A 22613-nucleotide genomic window follows, 5' to 3' on the forward strand; every position below is an offset into this window, starting at 1 on the left:
TGCGTAGAATAATTGTGGAGAAGTATTTGCCAGAACATGTATGTAATGTTGATGAAATCAACTTGTTCCGAAAACATATGCCAGAGCATACGTACATTCCTCAAAAGTCCAAGACAGTGCCAGGATTCAAGGCTTTCAAAGACTGTATAATGCTGCTTTGGGATAGAGATGTTGTAAGGTTCAAGTTAAAGCCTTTCTTAACCTACCACTTGGAAAACCCTAGAGCCCGCAGGAATATAAGAAAGGCTATAGGTTCAGTTCAATTCAGTTCAGTCACTCAGTCGTGTCCGATTCTTTGCCACCCCATGGACTGTGGCACGCCAGGCTTCCCTGTCCATCACCAACTCCCAGAGCCTGCTCAAAAAAGCATATACTTCCCATTTATTGTTGCCCTAACAGGGAAGCCTGGATGATATTAGCATTGTTTGAAAACTGGCTTTTGAACTGTCTTATTCTGCACACAAGACAATGTTGCAGGCAAAACAAACTACAATCAAAGCTTGAAATCTTCCTAAAGAATATTGTGCCTACTAGACCATCAGCTAGTGCAGATGCCCCAGTGCCTCCTGCCAGCTATCCTCAAGCCTCATCAAGAGAGAATTGATGACCCTGTCACTGTAGCATCAATATCATCCAGCAATTAATTTTAGTTCAATGTTTCAAACATTCTTCAGGCCTGCTGCATTTTCAGCTGTGGCTTTGATGGTGAGTATCCATACAACCATTTTGTTTTTCACTTTCAGTACAGTGATCAATAAATTAAATGATATATTCAACATTTTAATTTAAAAATAAGCTTTGTGTTAAATGAGTTTGCCTAACTGTAGGCCAATGTAAGTGTTCTGAGCTGATTTAAGGTAGGCTAGACTGAGCTATGATGTTCAGTAGGTTAGTTGTATTACATGCAGGTTTGACTTAAAATATTTTCAACTTCTGATGAGTTTATTGGGACATAAAACCATCACAAGTCAAGGAAGATCTGTAATAGGAAAACATATGAAAGTGTAAATGATAGCTGCTCAGTCGTGTCTCACTCTTTGCCACCCCATGGACTGTAGCCTGCCAGGCTCCTCTGTCCATGGAATTCTCCAGGCAAGAATACTGGAGTAGGTTGCCATTTCCACTCCAAAAGATAAAGGCATATGAATCTGAGCATCTACTACAGAAAGTCATCAAAGCAAGTGAGTGAGAGAAGAAAAAAGAAACAGACGAGCTACAAAACAGCAGGCAATGGCAAAATGGTACTAAATACAAACCTGTCAGTAATTACTTCCTTTTTAAAATGTTTATGTATATATGTAAATAGTTGATTTACAATATTATATAAGTTTTACTATACAACTCAGTGATTCACAGTGTCTTGGTTTTTGTTTTGTTTTTCGGCTGTACCACATGGCATATGGGGTCTTAGTTCCAGAACCAAGGATTGAACCTGTGCCCCCTGCACTGGAAGCACAGATTCTTAAATGCTGAACCACTGGGACATTCCCAAACGTTTGTATTTCAAAACCTACCAGGAGGAAGCATGAACGCAGCTCCTCCCTACTACAAATTATGCAGCCAAGTTCCCCACGCTTGGGGAAATTGCAGGGGTCAGCACACCCGGAGTGCAATGGATGAGCCTTGCCCTGGGAAAACCACCTTCGTGATCATGGTATCTCCCCTGCTGGGTAAGTATATGATTCACAGTTTTTAAAGGTTATACCTCGTTTATAGTTTTTATAAAATATTGGCTGTATTCCTTGTGTTGTACAATATAATCCCTGGAGCCTATTTATTTTATGCATAGTAGTCTCTACCTCTTAATCCCCTACTCTATTTTTCCCTTCCCCCGCTTCCTTCTCCCCACTGTATCTGTGGGTCTGTTCCTTTTTGGTTACTAGTTTGTTACTAGTTTTCATTAGTTTGCTTTATATTTTAGATTCTACATGTAAGTGATATCATACAGTGTTTGTCTTTCTGTCTGACTTATTTTATACATGTTGTTCCAAAAGGCAAGGTTTCATTTTTTATGCCTGAGTAGTATCCCATTGTGTATGTATAGCACATCTTCTTTATCCAGTCATTGTTGATGGACACTTAGGTTGCTTCTATATTTTGGCAGTTGTAAATAATGCTGCTATGAACATTGGGATTCATATGTCTTTTCAAATTAGTTTTTCATTTTTTGGATATATCCCCAGGAGTGGATTCTCTTTTTAGTGATGTGGGAGTTCTCTTGTTAGTCTTTTGAGAAAGCTTCTTACTGTTTTTCACATGCTTGCCAACATTTTTTATTTGTGTTCTTTTTAATGGTAGCCACTCTGGCAGTATAAGGTGATATCTCATTGTGGTTTTAAATTGTGTTTCTCTAATGATTAACAGTGTTGAACCTCTTTCCATGTGCCTGTTGGCCATCTGTTTTGTGTTTTTTTTTTTGAAAAATGTCTATTCAGGTCTTCTGCACATTTTTAAATCATGTTGCTTGCTTTTTGATGTTAAGTTGTATGAGCTATCTTAATATTTTGATAGTAACACTTTATCAGTCATATCATTTGGAAATATTTTCTCCTATTCAGTAGATTGTCTTTTCATTTTGTCAATGCTTTTCTTTACTATGCAAAAGCTTTTAAGTTTCACTACGTTCCATTTACTTACTTTTGCTTTTATTTTCTTTGCTTTAGGAGATAGAGCCAAAAACACGTATGTTGCTCCAACTTGTGTCAAAGAGTATTCTGCCTGTGTTTTCTTCTAGTTTTATGGTTTCCAGTCTTGTATTTAAAACTTTAATCCATTTTGACATTATTTTTGTAGACGGTGATAGAAAATGTTCTGATTTCATTCTTTTATTAATAAATGGAGCTGTCCAGTTTTCCCAGCACCACTTATTGAAGAGATTATCTTTTCTCCATTGTATATTCTTACCTCCTTTATCATAGATTAACTGACAAGTGCTTGGGTTTATTTCTTGGATTTCTATCCTGTTCCATTAGTCCATCTCTTACATACAAAATTAACTCACAATGGATTAAAAGCTTTAATGATAGATCTGAAATCATAAAACTCCTAGAAGAAAACATAGGTGGTAAGCTGCTTAGCATCTGTCTTGGTGATTTTGTTTTTTTGAGTTGACAACAAAAGCAAAGATAACAAAAGCAAAAATAAATAAGCAAGATCACATCAAACTTAAAACCTTGTGTAAAACAAATCAAATCATCAAAAAAACTAAAAGGCAACATACCAAATAGGAGAATATATTTGCAAATCATGTGTCTCATAAGGGGTTAACATCCAAAGTATATAAGGAATTCATTCAACTCAATAACAACAAAATAAAACAATCTAATTTTAAAATGGCACAAAATCTGAATAGACATTTTTCTAAAGAAGACATACAGATAGATAATAAAAGGTACATGAAAAGTGCTTTAACATCACTAATCATTAGGGAAATGAAAATCAAAACCACAATGAGATATCACTTCATACTTGTTAGAATGGTTATCATCAAAAAGACAAGAAATAACAAGTCTTAGTGAGGATTGAAGGAAAAGGAACCCTTGTGCACTGTGGGAATATAAATTTGTGCAACCACTATGGAAAGTGGTATGGAAGTTCCTCAAAAAATTAAAAGTAGAATGGCCATATGATTCCCCAGGTTCACTCCTGGGTGTTTATTCAAAGAAAAAAAAGTACTAACTGAAAGATACATGTACACCTATGTTTATTGTAGCATTATTTACAATAGCCAAGATATGGAAGAAATTTATGTTCCTATATTCTATATAGCCATTAAACACACACAATGAAACATTATTCAATCATAGAAAAAGAAGGAAATTTTGCCATTTTTGACAATGTGGGTGGATTTTTAGGGCATAATGTTAAGTGAAATAAGACAGAGAAAAACAAATATTATGTGATCTCACTTATATGTGGAGTATGAAGACAAAAACCAACCAACCAAAAAAGCTCCCAAGCTCGTGAATACAAAGAATAGGGGTGGGGATGGGGTTGCAAAATGGATACAGTAAGTTAAAAAGCACAAAATTCCAACTGTAAAATGAATAAGTCGTGGGATGTTATGTATAGCACGGTGACTATGGTAATGAAAGTGAAAGTCGCTCAGTTGTGTCCAACTCTTTGTGACCCCATGGACTATGCAGTTCATGGCATTCTCCAGGTCAGAATACTGGAGCGGGTGGCTGTTCCCTTCTCCAGGGGGTCTTACCAACCCAGGAATTGAACCCAGGTCTCCCACATTGCAGGTGGATTCTTTACCTGTTGAGTCACCAGGGAAGCCCAAGAATACTGAAGTGGGTAGCCTATCCCTTCTCCTTCAAATTCCTGAATCTTCCCGACTCAGGAATTGAACCCAGGTCTCCCACATTGCAGGTGGATTCTTTACCAGCTGAGCTACTAGAGAAGCCCAACTATGGTAATACTCTATTGTATATTTGTAGGTTGTTAAGAGAATAAATCTTAAAAATTTTCACAAGGAAAAAAATGTTGTAATAATATATAGTGATGGATGTCAACTAGACTTACTGTCCAATGGTGATCACTCTGCAATATACAGAAATATCTGATCACTGTGTTGTAAACCAGTCACTAATATAATGTTATATGCCAATTATATCTAAATTATAAAAAGTCAACAGAATAAAAAGAAGATACATGTATAACTGAATCATTTTGCTGTACACCTGAAACTAATACAAACTTGTTAATCAACTATGGTCCAACATAAAATGAAAAAGTTTTAAAGTCAACAGAATATTTTCTGTTACTACTGTGAAAGTAATGTGCCCTTTTTTATTCATCTTAAGACTTTTTTCTTTGTCTTTGATGTTTAACAGTTTGATATGCTGTGCCTATGTATATTTTTATTTCTATTCATCCTGTTTGGGATTCACAGCATGTCAAGTCTACAGCTTTTTCTGTCTTGTCAGCTTTGGAATTTTTCAGAAGTTATCTCTTAAATAAAATATTGCTCTTAATACTTTTTCACATCTCTCCATGTTGTGTACACATTTGATGTTTTTGTTGTGTACCATATGACTATTTTTTAATCTGAATTTTCACTCTTCTTTTTCTCTATATATGCTTAAATCTAAATATTGATTTTATCAGCCTTCTAGTTCACTAATTTTCTCTTTTGTGTGTCTAATTTCCTGTTAAACCTATCTGTTAATGTCAAATTTCAATTCAATTCTAGAATTCCTACTGGAGTCTATCAATTCTTTGATGATTTTTTTTTCTCCCTTTTTTCCTCTCTTTCTTAAGCACATAAATAATAGCTCTTTTCCATCCTTGTCTGATAATTCCATTATTTGGATTAACTTTGGTCTGTTTCTGTTGTATGGTTTTTTCCTTCTTGGTCTTCGCCATACAGTCCTGTATTTTGGCATGCCAGGTAATTTTCAGTTAAATCCTAGACACTGTATGAAAAAAGGTATAGAGGATTTAGATAATACTCTCTTCCTCTCAAGAAGATTCATGCTCTCCTTTGCAAGGCCAACAGAGTAACATATGATTATCTTAATCCAGTTAGAGACTTAGCTACTCAAGGAAAGTTTCGACAGTATTTTTAATCTCTGATTTATATTTGCAAATCTCTAATTTGTCTAAAGCAAAGCAAAGCTGGTTGCCTCAGCTTTAAATTGCCTTCAGACAGATGTTTTATGTATGATAATGGCCTTTTCTAACTGTTCTCAGTGGAAATGTTGGTTTGCCATGTGCTACTCATTACCGCATACCACTTTTGTGCACTAATAGCAATGTCTCAGAATAAAACTTAAATTTTAGTAGATAACCAATACACTCATTTGATTACATTTTAATGGGAAAAACCTATAATTTTTATCTGAGCTCAAAATATTTTTATTATGTCCATTTGCTTGTTGTACATCTTGATATGTCATAGGTACCTAAAAAGTATCCAGATGAACTCTATGCTTTTCTCTCTTTCTTCCAGGTTTAAGGAGACCAAAGAGATGTAAGCGTTAATTTCAGGGCAGAAGACCTGAATAGACATTTTTCCAAAGAAGACATAGAAATGGCTATTAGGTGCGTGAAAAGACTCTCAACATCACTAATCACTGCATGCGTGCTCAGTTACTTCAGTCGTGTTTGTTTGACTCCTTGTGACCCCGTGGACTGTAGCCCGCCAGACTCTCCGTCCATGGAATTCTCCAGGCAAGAATACTGGAGTGGGTTGCCATGCCCTCCTCCAGCGGATCTTCCCAACCCAGGGATCAAACCTGCATCTCTTATGTCTCTTGCATTGGCAGGCAGGTTCTTTACCACTAGTACCACCTGGGAAGCCCCACTAATCATTATAGAAGTGTAAATTAAAACCACAATGAGATATCACCTCACACCGGTCAGAATAGCTATCATCAAAAGTATAGTACAAATAACAAATTTTGACAAGGATGTGGAGAAAAGGGAACTCTCGTGCATTGTTGGTGGAAATGTAAACTAGTCCAGCCGTTATGGAAAACGGTATGGCAGCGTTTCACAAAAACTATATGTATGTATTGCTGTATGGCTCAGCAGTTCCACTCCTGGATTTATATTGAAAGAAAACAAAAGCAGTAATTCAAAAAGACGTGCATCCCGATGTTCATAGCAGCATTATTTGTAACAGCCAAGATATGGAAACAACCTACGTGTCCATCAATAGATGAATGAATGAAGATGTGGTCCATGTATGCACAATGGAACACTACCCAGCCATTCAAGAAGGAAATCCTGCCATTTGCACCAACACGAGTGGACCACGGCACGCCAGGTTTCCCCTGTCCTTCACAATCTTCTGGAGTTTGCTCAGACTCGTGACCGTTGAGTCGGTGATGCCATCCAACCATCTCATCTTCTGTCGTCCCCTTCTCCTCCTGCCTTCAGTCTTTCCCAGCATCAGGGTCTGCTCCAATGAGTTGGCTCTTCACATCAGATGGCCAAAGTATTGGAACTTCAGCTACAGCATCAGTCCTTCCAATGAATATTCAGGGTTCATTTCCTTTAGGATTGACTGGTTTGATCTCCTTGATGTCCAAGGGACTCATCAAATATATGTAGAATCTAAGAAATAAACCAAACAAGCGTATAACGAAACAGAATAGAGAACAAACTAGTGGTTACTAGTGGGGATAAAGAGGGGAAGGGGCATGGGATTAAGAAGTGCAAATTCCTATGTATGAAATAAATAACAAGTATATATTATACAACACAGAGAAATATAGGCATTATTTTGTAATACCAAATGGAACATACGTTGTAAAAAATTGAATTACTTTGTTGAACATATGTAACTAAGAAAATATTGTAAATAAACTATACTTTGATTTTTAAAGAATTTTAAAAAATCATCTCCTTTCTTTATTTCATTAGGAAGACCTGCATTTGTATCTTTTTTTTTTTTTCAACCATTGAGGCATTTTATTTGCACACACGTAGTACATCTCCAGAAAATGAATCCAGGGATTTTCCCTCCTGTGTGTTTTCGTCTTGTTTCTTCATGGTCCATGATGTCAGCTGAGATTGTCAGAACAATGAAACCAGATCAACAGGATGGGAGCAGGTTATTCTGTCATTTTTCTAGCTCTTTGAATTGCACATCAAATCTGGGGCTGATCATTCGCCACTTATTTAGCCTGCCTGTGAGGTTCGCAATTTTACCAGCCCTGTGATTATCAATGATTTCAAATTTGTCAATGTAACCATGCTTCATCATCGTAGTTAGAAGCCTGATGATGACTTCTGGGGCACAGCCTGATTGGAACTTGTCATTTACCTCTCTCCTTTTGCCATCGTTGATCCTCTTGAGAGCATCAACCAGGACATTCGGGCACCATTGTGCAGCCCTGAAAGATGGCAGGAAGAGCTCTTCTTGCATTTTTAATAGCATGTTCCACCTGCCAATGCAGGAGAGGCAAGAGATGGGGTTTGATCCCTGGGTGGGGAAGATCCCCTGGAGAAAGAGATGGCAACCCGCTCAGTATTCTTGCTTGTGAAATTCCATGGACAGAGGGGTCTAGCAGTCTACAGTCCATGGGGCTGCAGAGAGTTGGACATGATTGAAGACTAATCACACACACAAAACATCTGCCAGGCAATAACTCAGAAAACCTTCATGAAAAAGTACATTTGAAAAGATGCAACATGTCATGATTAATGAAGCTAAGAATTTCCACATTGACAACAGAGACTACTATGAGAAGAAAAAAACATCACTGAAAGGACAAAAATTGCCCAGGAATTTTTTCTGGATTTTCTTGGTCCACTTTCTGACTCGCCACTTGGATTGCAGAGGCCTCCCCACTCCTTACCCTTACATTCAGGAATAGAGTGTGCCAGAGTAGTTTGCGATGATATCCAAAAGCAAAGAGCAGTGGAGGAGGTCAGAGAAAATTCTCCACCTAACACTCCTTGTGACTCTCTGGGAGCTTCCTGGACTTAGGGTGTGGATGGCACTTTAGAGATTAGAGTGCACTGTATTTGGAACATGAGGAGATCCATGTGGCAGAACTATGCCAGGTCTTTTTTGAAAAGAATCGCTCCTGCAAGGGGTTGGCCTTTTAATAAGCACAGCAGACAAAGCTCCTGAAAGAAGTGAGGAAGCAAAGGGTACGGTCCAGAGCAACAACGCATCTGAGGGGCTTGATGAACACATCAGGTTGGACAGTGACGTCTGCTCCAAACTTGGGAAGGGAGGTCACGTTTGAGATCCCTCTAAGGGAGGTCATGTCTGAGATCACTCCAAGGGAGGTCACGTTTGAGATCACTCCAAGGGAGGTCACGTTTGAGATCCCTCTAAGGGAGGTCATGTCTGAGATCACTCCAAGGGAGGTCACGTTTGAGATCCCTCTAAGGGTGGCTGGGACAACTGTTGCACAGACTCTTATGTTCTCTCCGGCCTCCAGGATGGAAACACATCTGTGTATTCAGAAGGATGATAACTGATTGGAAGGCCTCCTGTCTAAGAAGAAACCATGCCTGTGTGTGAAACTAGCTGTTCTAGGAGCTGGGAATCCTGCGGCAGACGCAAACTCGAATACATGAACAAAGGACTGTAAAAAGTGGCAGAGCAAAATATGGTTGTAAAATTGGCAATTTTTTTAAGCCTTGCTTTACTCTCCTCCTTCCTGCTAATTTTCAGTCGTTGTCCCCATGGACAAAATCAACCAGAATTCAGGTGATGATATCATCCAGTCAGCCTCTTGGGGTCCAGAGCAGGATGGAGAATGGATCCCAGAGGGAAGATGTTCACAACACATCTTCTTACCCTCCCAAGCATCTGTTTTTATCCTTCCTGTGGGTGAAAGCTTAATGTCCCCAACATAGTAAATGAAGCTACCATACCATGGTGTCTATTCAGTCAAATGTTCATCTGAAACCAAAAATGTCATCAATCCCCAATCTTCTCATCAGAAGGGGTGGGGGAGAAAGAAATATCAATTAGCACAAAACGTGGCTGCTGCTGAGCCACTTCTGGAGCTGACCTTGGGCCTCGGGTGGTAATTATAGCAGCCTGCCTTCTCCCATCAACTCCTCCAAGTTCTGCCCACCTCGGTGGGATGGGAGTCTTTACCTCGTGGGGTTAAACTTTTATTCCTGTAGGATCTTAGTCCTGGAACAGCTCTCATCCCACCCCAGTGATTGTTTGCTGACCTAAAGAAGCTCCCTCTGGCATTCTCTTGCAGGGTTACCCGAGTGGGGCAGAGGGCAGCAACCATCCATTCTGGTTGAAGGTAGTGCTGTGAGTGGAGGGAAAGCCAGTGAGATAGTGGATGGAGATGCTATGGGAGTCTGAGTTGCCTGCTTTTATAACTTGTTTTGGTCTTGCAGACCTGCTTGTGTCTAGTCTGATACAAATGAGTTCCATTTTATGACGGAATTCTACTCTGTACTTTCACTGTGTAATTTGGTGGATCAGATGACCCCTAGGATGTGACGGGATGTCAGTCCACACAGTTACTTGGTGCCCCATGGTCTGAGATTCAGTCTCAATAGGACTCTGTGGGAAGCCAGGATGCACATGGACGACACTCGCTGGCAGAAGTGAGCGTGGTCTTCCTCCAGAACCACAGGGCTTGTTGTTGGGGCTTGTTAGAGGCTTTCTTCAGAACTGTCTTCTACAGAGCCTTCCATTCCCATTGGGTCTGCTGGGTCACCATGTGAAAATGGCCAGGCATCCTTGCTTTGGTCTTGCTACAGAGTCCTGCTGTCTGGACAGCCTTACTGGTCACCAGAATGTAGATTAGAGCTGCATGTCCAAAGTTCAGAAAAACCAACCAACCACGAAGCTTTCCTCTTTGTTCAGTTCAGTTGCTCAGTCGTGTCCAACTCTTTGCAATCCCATGGACTACAGCACACAAGGCCTCCCTGTCCATCACCAACTCCCAGAGTTTGTTCAAACTCATGTCCATCAAGTCAGTGATTCCATCCAACCATCTCATCTTCTGTCATCACCTTCTCCTCCTGCTTTCAAGCTTTCCCAGCATCAAAGTCTTTTCCAATGGGGCAATTTTTCCCACCAGGTGGCCAAAGTACTGGAGTGTCAGCTTCAGCACCAGTCCTTACGATGAATATTCAGGACTGATTTCTTTTTGGATTGACTGGTTTGATCTCCTTGCAGTCCAAGGGACTCTCAAGAGTCTTCAAAAGCACAGTTCAAAAGCATCAATTCTTTGGCACTCAGCTTTCTTTATAGTCCAACTCACATCCATATATGACTACTGGAAAAACCATAGCTTTGACCAGATGTACCTTTATTGGCAAAGTAATGTCTCTGCTTTTTAATAAGCTGTCTAGGTTGGTCATAGCTTTTCTCACAAGGAGCAAACGTCTTTTGATCTCATGGCTGCAGTCACCATCTGAAGTGATTTTGGAGCCCAAGAAAATAAAGTCTCTCATTGTTTCCATTGTTTCCCAGTCAATTTGCCATTAAGTGATGGGACCAGGTGCCATGATCTTGGTTTTTTGAATGCTGAGTTTTAAGGCAACTTTTTCACTCTCCTCTTTCACTTTTATCAAGAGACTCTTTAGTTCTTCTTAGCTTTCTGCCATGAAGGTGGTGTCATCTGCATATTTGAGGTTATTGATATTTCTCCCAGCAATCTTGATGCCAGCTTGTGCTTCATCCAGCCTGGCATTTCGTATGATGTTCTCTGCATATAAGTTAAATAAGCAGGGTGACAATATACAGCCTTGACGCACTCCTTTCCCCATTTAGAACTGTCTGTTGTTCCCTGTCCTGTTGCTTCCTGACCTGCATACAGGTTTCTCATGAGGCAGGTCAGGTGGTCTGGTATGCCCATCTCTTTAAGAATTTTCCAGTTTGTTGTGATCCACACAGTCAAAGGCTTAGGCGTAGTCAATAAAGCAGAAGCAGATAATTCTCTGGGACTCTCTTGCTTTTTCGAGTGCCCTCTTTGTAGTGGGCACTGTAAAGTGCTGCAGCTCACTTCTTGGTTTTTACCCAAAGAGCTTCAAGACATGTCCACACGGGGACTTCCCTGGTGGTCCTGTCCACTTGGCCTGGAGGGTCAGTCTAAAGCAAAGCTCGAAGTTGACTTTCAGGTTGGAATACTAGGACCCGGAGGCCACGGTGCAGCGCTGCGGAGCAGACACTTTCGGTTGTTCTGTGCCCGCTGGTCATCCATGTCCAGATCCGCGTCCCATTTCGGAAAGCTGGGGCTTGGGAGGCGGCCTTGAGACCCGCCCCTGGGTCTGGCCTCCGTGGGGCTGCTACCTGGACTTCACACCTTCTGTCCATTTGAGGAGCCGGAAGGCCTGTGAGTTGGAGGAGAGGCCTGTTGTGGTCGACCTTTATATTTTCTGGAGCAGAAGTTCAATAGGCAGCAAGAGCACGTAAATATGTTTGGAAAAGTCCCTTTGAAACTTTTGAGAGTGAATTTTTAAGTTTAAGATTTTAAAAATCTTTATATTATCTGAATTTAGGGAATTGCTAATTTTTCTTATCCCTTAAGACATGCTTTTTACAAGACTTAGTCTAACACAATATATAATATGTATTTAAAACTACAATCACAGTTTAAAAATCCTGCAGTCTCTCCTTAAATGTCATCATTGACTGTTTTCTTTGACATAGATTAAGGGATTGAGTCTTTTGTCTTTTCTTCCAAAAGATCAAAGGAGTGTTTTATAAACTGCCTTAAAATAATTACTGTTTTCAAACCATTTAGTTCCTAACATTGTATATTTTATTTAGTGGTTTGGATCTGTGTCTGAAAGAGTTCTGAGTGTCCGGAGCAGGCTCTGAAGCCACACTCCTTCTCAAATAGGACTGGAACCCAGCTGCACCTCAGATTAGAATTTGAACCCAGGATCCCTGGTTCAGGAGAGGATTCAAGCCCACTGTCTTTCAATTAAAACAGCTCATCTGGTGTCAGACTTATTGAAGCTCAGGTCTTATCTCCTCACAGAAAGAAGTCAATATGAGGCAAAGCAGTTGGCAAAGAGTGAGTTTATTAGCATAGGATGCTTGTGAGAGATACTAGTGGGCAGGCAAGGGAGTGCAACCCCAAGAACAAAGAGGGCTACATTTTTGTAATCAAAGAAAGAGTGGGGAGGGAGAAGACTATCATTGTCTCTTTCTTGAGTAGACATCAAGTCTTGTTACCAAACGTTAGGTCTGTGTGCCTGATACACAGTGAGGCCAAACAATACCAAAACATTAGTTTGGAGCAGAGAGAGGTTTATTGCAGGGCCATGCAAGGAGATGGGTGGCTCATGCCTTAAAAACCCTGAACTCCCAGAAAGCTTTCAGCAAAGTCCTTTTATAGGAAAGGTGAGGGGAGGGGTGTGGTTAGTTATTGCAAACTTCTCAGTACCAGGTCTTGGTCAGATCACAATGTCCCTGTAAACCGCCACCAAAACAAATGTTATTCTCTGTTCCGACAAGAAAGGGCAAGGGCCCAATACTCAGCTTTCACTTTCCCAGGCCCAGGCCCTGGCTAAGAGGAGGGACTACCTGTGCAGGCCAGTTACCTGCCTGGGAGTATTCATCCAGTACCTGGTCTGGGTCCTTTCACCAGGGCCTGGGCCTCGCTACTGGGCAGCCCTGGTGAGGGCTCTGGAGCTCTGCAAGATACAGCTCTCACCCTGTCCCTGGGACCCCCACCTCACCTGCCAGTCCTAAGGCTGAAGGGCCTGGAGGGCCCTGGGGAGAAGGCCGTGATCCACCTCTCACCACACTCTCTGCTGCCAGGACCACTGTGAGGCTGACTGCTATGGAATGGGACCTCTGGCTAAGAGTCGAGCACTAACAACTGCATGCCTACCCCGCCCTTGTTGCAGGCTTATATAGTTAATTTCTCCTCGATCCCTGTATGATATAACCAGGACTGTCAGGGTGCTACTCAGATCATATATATTAGCAAAAGGGTGGTAACATATTCTAGAATATGGTAATCCATCTCAGTATAAAGTCCCCTTTCACCTGGGTTTTTTCTCCTTTCATCTATATTCCTGTCTTAGCTACATGCAGAAATGCTGCTCTTCAGCATTTCTGACTTCATGGAACAAGATTCAGACCCCGTGTCTGTTGTCCTGTGTTTTAACTGTAAGGTCTTGTGGCTTGAGTGTGTCTACTGCTTGGATGCACCTGGCCTCACTTCAAGGTAGAGTAGATTGCTGCTAGGTTACTGGATTCTTTTCTTGAGTGGTCATTACCTTAGAACAGTCTCCCAGACCCCCTTAAAATCCCTTCTCTTTCTTTAATCCTCTAGTGGTATTTCAAAACAATTTAATTATCCTACTCTAGACCTATTTCATTTTCATTGCTGAATAATATTCCATCATGTGAGTATACTATATTTATCCATTGTTGTATCAATAGATAATTTGGTTGTTTTCTGTTTGGGACTATTGAGGACAGTTAATCTGTGTGTACATGTTGGCATATCTCTAAATATATATAAAAAAGTATGACTAGAAGTGAAGGTAAATGAATATACATTTCTAAGAAGACCCTGAAATGGACTTTATTTTTATGAACTTTTAAAGAAGTTACCATTGATTTTCTTTTGTCTGATTTTATCTCAGGATTTCCTTTTCCAAGGTGCATGCGTATCACCTCTTTGAACATCAAAAGTCATGACTTTTGAAAGGAAAAGTGAGGAAAGAGAGGTTTGATTGTTTATTGGTTCAAAAATGGAAGTGGGGCTGTGAGAAAGAAGATTTGATCAGAGAACCATTAGAACGATGGGGAGGCAGGGAAAAGTGGCAGTGAATTGGAGAGGACCCATATGCACATGTGAAAAAGGAATTTCCTGAATAAGTAAGTGTGAATTCATAATCAGAAAGGGAAACAAGAGACTTGAATGTGAACACAGGAAAGGGTGTGAAGACAACAAACTGTTAAATCAAACAGCCTTCTGCACCAGCATCTAGTAGGTCTGCTAAGCCAGGGCATCTATTTGTGGAATGCAGGATATCCAAGATAGGCAGAGGGAAAGAGGGGCAATGACCCACCCGCTGTGTCTAGAGGAATTAATAAATCAGGCATCTGCAAATCAGAAGGTACCTCTCTTTCCCCAGATACTAAAATAATAACCTCCCTTTCCTCCTTCCCCATCTCCTCCCACCTCAGCAAACATGAAAATCACTGCTGATTTTGTTCCCTGACCTCAGTCTTCTCACCCGATGCATGCTGCCTGTCCTTTGAGCCCAACTGTCTCATACAGTTGTCCTTCACCTGCCTGGAACTGGGCACAAACACTGCACAGCAGAATCATTCCACCTCGACTGCACAGACATATTCATGGAGGGCCCCCTGATTGTGCACTTCAAGGAATGTGATAGCATAGTATCTCACACCTCTGGGTTCAGAAGTGATTGACTGGCAACTTCCTAATACAGTGATCAATAGAAGCACTCATGGCGGTAAGATCTAGTTTCTTTTTTCACTTCCAGTGACAGTGACTTGATGGGTCTTATCATGCACACCAAAAAATATGTACCCTCCCTCAGTGTTTATAAATGCAGAAACAGCTGAGGAGATACTCAGTAAAGCTTTGTGACTCCTTTGTTGAGAACATCTTAAATTCAACCCGTGTTGACTTTAAGTAAGGTTGAGCTTTTCCAGGTACTGAAGGTGGTGAGCACTATCAAATAAAGCAGCAGCTGAAGCTTGTATGTTACCTTTATTTTGTGCATGAACCTGAGCTTTCTATGGACTTAACACATTAGAACATTAGTAAGAGTCTGAATCCCGCCTTTGAGGAATGCCAGTGCTTCCTGAGAATTCATGGCAACAGTAGATATTCTCTGTCTGTGGTTCAAAGAAGGGCACAGGTAGCTAGTCCTGTAACCGAGGCCTCTGATGGTCCATGATTTCACAGAAATCAGAAAGACTTCTCCCGGGTGCAACTCATCTGAACAGCTCTTTGAAGGTTGAAGGCAGATACAGTCATACTCCATGGCTTTCACAATCGTAGACTTTGTTCTCAATCTCAGCCTTGGTCATGCCCCCTCCAGAATTCAGCAGGCAGATGTTGCATGCACGATGCTTGCTTTCTGCTTTCTTCCGCAGTTGAGGGTTCATTCCACTCCTGTGCTCATTCCTGGGGGTGACTTTTCCTGCGTTTAAAACATACACAGGAAAACTCATTTTCAAATCAGTCTTGAGACTCATCTTCTCAACACTTGTGCTGGTCTTACCCTGAAATGTTCTCCTAAAATACAGGAAGACACACCATTAGAATCGGACAAGCACAGGAAAGGCAAGCTAATGACTATTTTGAGGCCACTCTTCTGAAGTCGGTTCACTTCGTTTATTCCCACAGAACTTGAGCCCAGATTCATGCAGGAATTAAGTGTGCAGGACAGGTGAAGAAGCCAAGTCTGACATGAGCCCATTGCCACCAGAGAAACGGTCAAGAGGTGATTTTTCTGCTGTGATTTTGGTAACAGTTTCTGGAATGTTCTCCTTGGACCTAGAGACCTTTCAGGGTCAGGGTGTTTCTAGGGTGCGCTGATATAAATGGCTTTTCTTGGTGCTTTGTCTTTCCTCTCTCACTTAGACCTGGGCAATCTCAGATTATTTTATAGCCCAAGTTTTGAAAGGAGCAAATCTGATTGCGTTTGTTACTTATCTTTGTTGCAATGGAACAAATTCTTTAGATTTCTCTCGTCCAAGCAGTTCCCATCTTGTGAGGGAAAAAGGTATATTATATACTTTAATATATTATATTTTACATAATAAAAATATATCATATACACACACACATTTAGTTTGTTTGGAACTAACAAATTATTGACTATTTGTTGGGAGACAACCAGGCTGGCAGGTTGAGGTGCGTTTCATCATTTCCTAAATGCAATCCAGTTGTCCCAGCAAATAGGACTGGAACCACTGGATATCTACATACAAAAGAAAGGAACTTCAATTGGTAGTCTTTACACCATTTACAGAAGTGTACTTAAAATATTTCATAAACCTAAATGTAAAGCCTAAAATCATGTGGAAATAAATGAAGACTGCTCAAATGATAACAGGTAGAGCTCTGTTTACTCAGAGCTCAGTATATTAAGGCAATCAGCCACCATCATTTGTTTGTGATGGCAGAAACTCGGAAGCTTTATAGTGAAAAGACAGAGAGAGCGCTCAGGGATGACCTGATTTGAGGTTGTTCTAAGGAAGCTGCATTGTGGCTCAGCTGGTAAAGAATCTGCCTGCAGTGAGGGAGATCTGGGTTTGATCCCTGGGTTGGGAAGATACCCTGGAGGAGGGAAAGGCTACCCACTCCAGTATTCTGGCAGTCCATGGGGTTGCAAAGAGTCAGACATGACTGAGCGACTTTCACTTAAGGAAGCTGGACGTGGGCTTACTGGAAGTGGGTTATCACGTGTCACTGGTTTGGAGACCTTATTTAGCTTTGTTTGGTTGGGCCAGAGTTGAAAGTGGGGGAAGAAAGTTCACAGCTGTTGATCAAGTCCTGACCGCTTTTGACTAGCTGCTGCAGGGGTTGTGGTTAGGCTGGGAAGTCAGAGTTGTGAATCAGGTTTGAGTCACAACTAAAGGCTATGATCAGAGGTCTGTTTTGATATATGGTTTGGCCAGAATCCATTTGTATATTCAATCTCTCAACCTCTGAACTTCCGGAGGAAAACAGAATTTTTACCTTGGGTTCAGCAAACAATGCTTAGAGCTGACATTAAATGCACAATACCTAAAAGAAAAAAATTGATTTGTTGGACTTTAAAAATGCCTCCTTAACAGTGAAAGACACTCTTAAGAGAATTAAAATATGAGCCCTTGGCCAGAAGAAACTATATGTAATTGATTATATGATAAAGAACTTGTACCTCAACTATACCTAGAACTCTCGAAAGGCAATAACAGGAAAACAATTTAAAAATGGATAAAAGAGGGAATTCTCTGGCAGCCCAGTGGTTAGGGCTCCACCCTGCCACTGCAGGGGGCTTAGGTTTGATCCCTGGTCAAGGAACTAAAGACTCCACAAGTTGTGTGGTACAGTCAAAAATTAATTAATTAATTAAATATCTTTTAAAAAACTATAATGAGATAACATTATTAGTCATTAGGGAAATACCAATTAAAACTACCCACGCATTGAAATGGTGAAAATGATTTAACCATACCAGGTGTCTGCAAGGATATGGAGGAAAGGGAACTCTCATATTGTTGTAGCCACACGTTCCAAGAAACAAATTCACTCAGAAGGACAAGGCAGATAGTGGAGTGCAGTTTATTACACAGGTGGGCCCAAGGCAGAGTCTCCTCTTAGCCAAGGACTCCGACCAGTTTTTGTGAAAACCTTATATACCCTAAGTGTACGTGTTCGAACCCACCTCTCCAAATTCCTTGAAACTGGTCTGGACAAGGTAAAAGAGAGATATGATCAAAGTTAACCCGTGATTCATGTGTCATAAGCCTAGATAGTTAAACAGTGGACATTTATCAATAGGCCTGTGGTCATACCCCGGAGAAGGCAATGGCACCCCACTCCAGTACTCTTGCCTGGAAAATCCCATGGATGGAGGAGCCTGGTGGGCTGCAGTCCATGGGGTCACTAAGAGTTGGACACGACTGAGCGACTTCACTTTCACTTCTCACTTTCATGCATTGGAGAAGGAAATGGCAACCTGCTCCAGTGTTCTTGCCTGGAGAATCCCAGGGACGGGGGAGCCTGGTGGGCTGCTGTCTCCGGGGTCACACAGAGTCGGACACAACTGAAGCGACTTAGCAGCAGCAGCAGCAGCAGCAGCAGTGGTCATACCCTGATAAGCATAATGGAATTTATGACTTTGTTCTGTTACAGAGATAATTAGCATATTCTTTTAGGCAACAGAAATTCTAGGTACAAGTCCTTAGGCTCCTTCATGGTGGAGACAGGGGTTGGTCTGGTTTTCCATTGATATGTCATTTCCATAGATACTGGGCATATATAGCTCAAAGTCCACAGTCCAGTCCAAGATGGAGTCCTGCTTTCAAGACGGGGCCTGTTCTCTCTGTTTCCTCCTTCAATATTCTTCTGGTAGGAACTTAAAGTACAACCATTTTTGGAAACAGTTTGGTATTTTCATACATTCACGGTAAGACTCAGTCGTTCCACTCCTAAATGTTCACCCAAGAGAAATGAAAGCATATATTCAAACATAGACTTGTACATGAATGTTCATAATGTTGTAGCCACACGTTCTGGGAAACAAACTCACTCAGAAGGACGATGCAGGTTGTGGAGTGCAGTTTATTACACTGGTGGGCCCAAGGCAGAGTCTCCTCTTAGCCAAGGACCCCGGCCAGTTTTTGTGAAAACCTTATATACCCTAAGTGTACATGTTCACACCCACCTCCCCAAATTCTCTGAAACTAGTCTGAACAAAGGAAAAGAAAGATACAATCAAAGTTAACCCATGATTCATATGCCTTAAACCTGTGATTCATATGCCTTAAGCCTAAGTAGTTAACAGTGGACAATTATCAATAAGCCTGTGTCATACCCCAATAAGCATAATACATTTATGATTGTATTTGGTTACACATATAATTAGGGTATTCTTTTAAGCGATGGAGGGTCTAGATATGAGCTCTAGGGCTCTTCCATGGGGGGTGGGTGTCTGGTTTTCCAGTTGGTGTGTCGTTTCCATAAATCCTGGGCATATAGGTCAAAGTCCACAGTCCGGCCCAAGATGGAGTCTTGCTTTCAAGATGGAGCCTGTTCTGTCTGTTTCATCCTTCAATAACACTTTTATTTGTAACAGTCACAAACTGGAAAACCCAAATGCCCATCAACAGAAACAAGTTTTAGTTATCCATATAATGAATTATTACTCCCTATAAAAAAGGAAAGAGCTATTGGTACCCACAACATGAATGATTCTCAGAATAATTATTCTGAGTGAAAGATGCCAGACAAAAAAGGAGTCTGTATTTGATTCCATTGTATAAAAGTCTAGAAAATGCAAACTCTTCTGTAGTGACAGGTGGCAAATCAATTGTTTCTTGCAGATGGTAGCAGAGTATGGAAAAGTGGGAGAGAGAGATTACAAAAAGGATGGTATGTATGTTTGATATCTTGATTGCAGTGATGGTTTCATATGCCAAAATTTATATAATTTTACACGTTAGATATGTGCAGGAGACTTCCCTGGTGGTCCAGTGACTAAGACTGTGACCTCCCAAAGCAGGCACCTAGGCTCAATCCCTGGTCAGGGAAATACATCCCACGTACTGGCAATCCACTCCAGTACTATTGCTTGGAAAATCCCACGGACAAAGGAGCCTGGTACGCTACAGTCCATGGGGTCGCAAAGAGTCGGACACGACTGAGTGACTTCACTTCACTTCACTTCACTTCACTGCAAATAAGAGTTTCCATGCCACAGCTATAGATCCCACATGCCGCTACTAAGATCCAGCACAGCCGAATAAATAAATAAACAACTATTTAAATATGTGCAGTTTGTTATTTGTCAAAAATACCCAAAGAATGCTATTAAAAACTACATACATGAAGTATTTTGAGAAAATAAGTAAAAGTATTTTATCATACAGGAAGTCCCCTGCATACGAAAGATTGCCGTTCCTTAAGTCCAATTTGTAAGTCCAATAAAGTTAGCCTAGGTACCCAACTAACACAATCAGTTATATGGGAGTGTGCTGAAATAAGTGTAAATACTTTTCACACAAATAAAACATAGAAAGCAACCAAACACAAAATATAAAACATTTTTGATCTTATAGTACCAGCTACATCACACTGCTTTTATGCTGATTTCCTGACATCCTGGGCTTGAAATAAAGATGCTCTGCTACTGTACCCTGAACAGTGCTGTGCAGTAAAGTACACAAAATCACAACCACTTGTGCAGGATGCTCACTGTTGACTAAAAAAACACGATGTACAACTTGAGAATTGTGGGTTAAGTTTTATTTGGGGCAAAATGAGGACTGCAGCCCAGGAGGCAGCACCTCAGATAGCCCTGAGAGTCTGCTCCAAAGCGGCAGGGGGGAAGCCAATATCTAAGGTTTTGGTGAAAGGGGAGTTCAATACCATGAAGCACTCATTTTACAAAAGGTTTTTGTTAGTCCTGAGGGTCTGATGTCACCATGAAGGGATTTACTGCTTCTCTAGATATGAGGAGATGCAAGGATTGAGATCATAAAATCTGTTCCTAAAAACATTGACTATCTAAAGACCTATCTCATCAGGTTCCCTGGAGCACAGAGTGCCTCACTCCACCCTGGACTCCCTCAGGGGTTGTTGAAAGTCAACAGCTATAGCGGCATGGGGCTCACTCCGTAGAGGCAGGTGGCAAATGCCTTGTCATTGGCAGTGCCCTTCAGTTCAGTTCAGTTTAGTTCAGCCGCTCAGTCATGTCCGATTCTTTGTGACCCCATGAATTGCAGCACGCCAGGCCTCCCTGTCCATCACCAACTCCCAGAGTTCACTCAATCCATCAAGTCAGTGATGCCATCCAGCCATCTCATCACCTGTTGTCCCCTTCTCCTCCTGCCCCCAATCCCTCCCAGCATCAGAGTCTTTCCCAATGAGTCAACTCTTAGCATGAGGTGGCCACATGAGGTGGCCAAAATACTGGAGTTTCAGCTTCAGCATCATTCCCTCCAAAGAAATCCCAGGGCTGATCTCCTTCAGAATGGACTGGTTGGATCTCCTTGCAGTCCAAGGGACTCTCAAGAGTCTTCTCCAACACCACTGTTCAAAAGCATCAATTCTTTGGCACTCAGCCTTCTTCACAGTCCAACTCTCACATCCATACTTGACCACAGGAAAAACGATAGCCTTGACCAGATGGACCTTAGTCGGCAAAGTAATGTCTCTGCTTTTGAATATGCTATCTAAGTAAGTTAAGTAAGTTAGTTGCTCAGTCGTGTCCAACTCTTTGCGACCCCATGGATTGTAGCCCACCAGGCTCCTTTGTCCATGGGATTCTCCAGGCAAGAATACTGGAGTGGGTTACCATTTCCTTCTTCCAAGGAGTAAGCGTCTTTTAATTTCATGGCTGCAGTCACCATCTGCAGTGATTTTGGAGCCCCCAAAATAGTCTGACACTGTTTCCCCTGTGGCCCCATCTATTTCCCGTGAAGTGATGGGACCGGATGCCATGATCTTCGTTTTCTGAATGCCCTTGGTAAGTGCCCATTTGTAGTTGACAACACATGTGACAAACATATGCCAGGCACGTGAACCAACTTAAACATGCGAATGCGCATTTACATCGTTGAAAGTTTGAAACTTGAAGATTTGTGTATAGGGGCCTTTGTTGTTCAGTCACCCGGTCGTGTCCAACTCTGAGACCGCATGGACTGCAGCACGCCAGGCCTCCCTGTCCCTCACCGTCTCCTGAAGTTTGCCCAAGTTCATGTCCATTGCATTGGTGATGCCATCCCAATGGATCCAACCAGAAAGTAGGGGCCTTACTGTGATATAATTAGTTCACAAATCAGTAGGCTGTTTATGTGCCTTCTATTGCTAAGTTTTTTCCCATAGGAACTCTATCTCTGATAGAATTAGTGGTATAGAGTCTGCGTACTGCAGACTACCTGGGGAGATCCTCCAACTGCACACTCCAGATGGAGGCCTTTGCCCCCATATTCATTTGATAATAATCACCACCCCACCCTATCCTTTGTTTAGTATGTTGTAAAGTTACACTGCTCACACCTGCCAAGTCCTTTCTCAGTGGAAATCAAGCACTTGGTGCAGAAAACTGCAGGCCCGTCTAACTACCACTGAAAATTACCTCAACAAAACAGCAGAAAATGCTCCTTCCCCCCTTACAGGTGTATTAAAACAGAAAGAGTTCCATTTCATGAAACTGCTCTTACAGATTTCTTTTACTAGCAAAGGAATCCTTCAAGACACCTGGGCTTCAGAGGCTGTTACTCTGACCTGTGAACTGTGTATTAACCTTGAGAGATACTGTAACTATGAACCATTGTTTACTTCATGTCCTGTTGCCAAGACAAGAATACTGAGATTGGTTTCTGTTTTCTGATAGACGTACACACCTTGAGATTTCATAGTCAGGGCACAAGTGGATCATCTTATTTCACTCTTCGTCCACTTGTAAGAATGGCCTAAAACTTGTAATTGCTCATTTCCCTATTGAAACAA

General features: G+C 41.4%; 1 non-coding gene and 1 pseudogene across 1 annotated transcript; both read right to left on the reverse strand.

The window, feature by feature from the left end:
• Window positions 1-1515: 1515 nt before the first annotated feature.
• Window positions 1516-1678, reverse strand: LOC138084884 (U1 spliceosomal RNA). The gene has a single exon (XR_011145287.1). It is a non-coding gene; the product is annotated as a U1 spliceosomal RNA (small nuclear RNA).
• Window positions 1679-14611: 12933 nt separating this feature from the next.
• LOC138083581 (schlafen family member 5-like) lies at window positions 14612-15643 on the reverse strand (annotated as a pseudogene).
• Between the last annotated feature and the right edge of the window lie 6970 nt (window positions 15644-22613).

This window comes from Capricornis sumatraensis, chromosome 8, assembly GCF_032405125.1.
Source record: "Capricornis sumatraensis isolate serow.1 chromosome 8, serow.2, whole genome shotgun sequence".
Taxonomy (NCBI): Eukaryota; Metazoa; Chordata; class Mammalia; order Artiodactyla; family Bovidae; genus Capricornis; species Capricornis sumatraensis.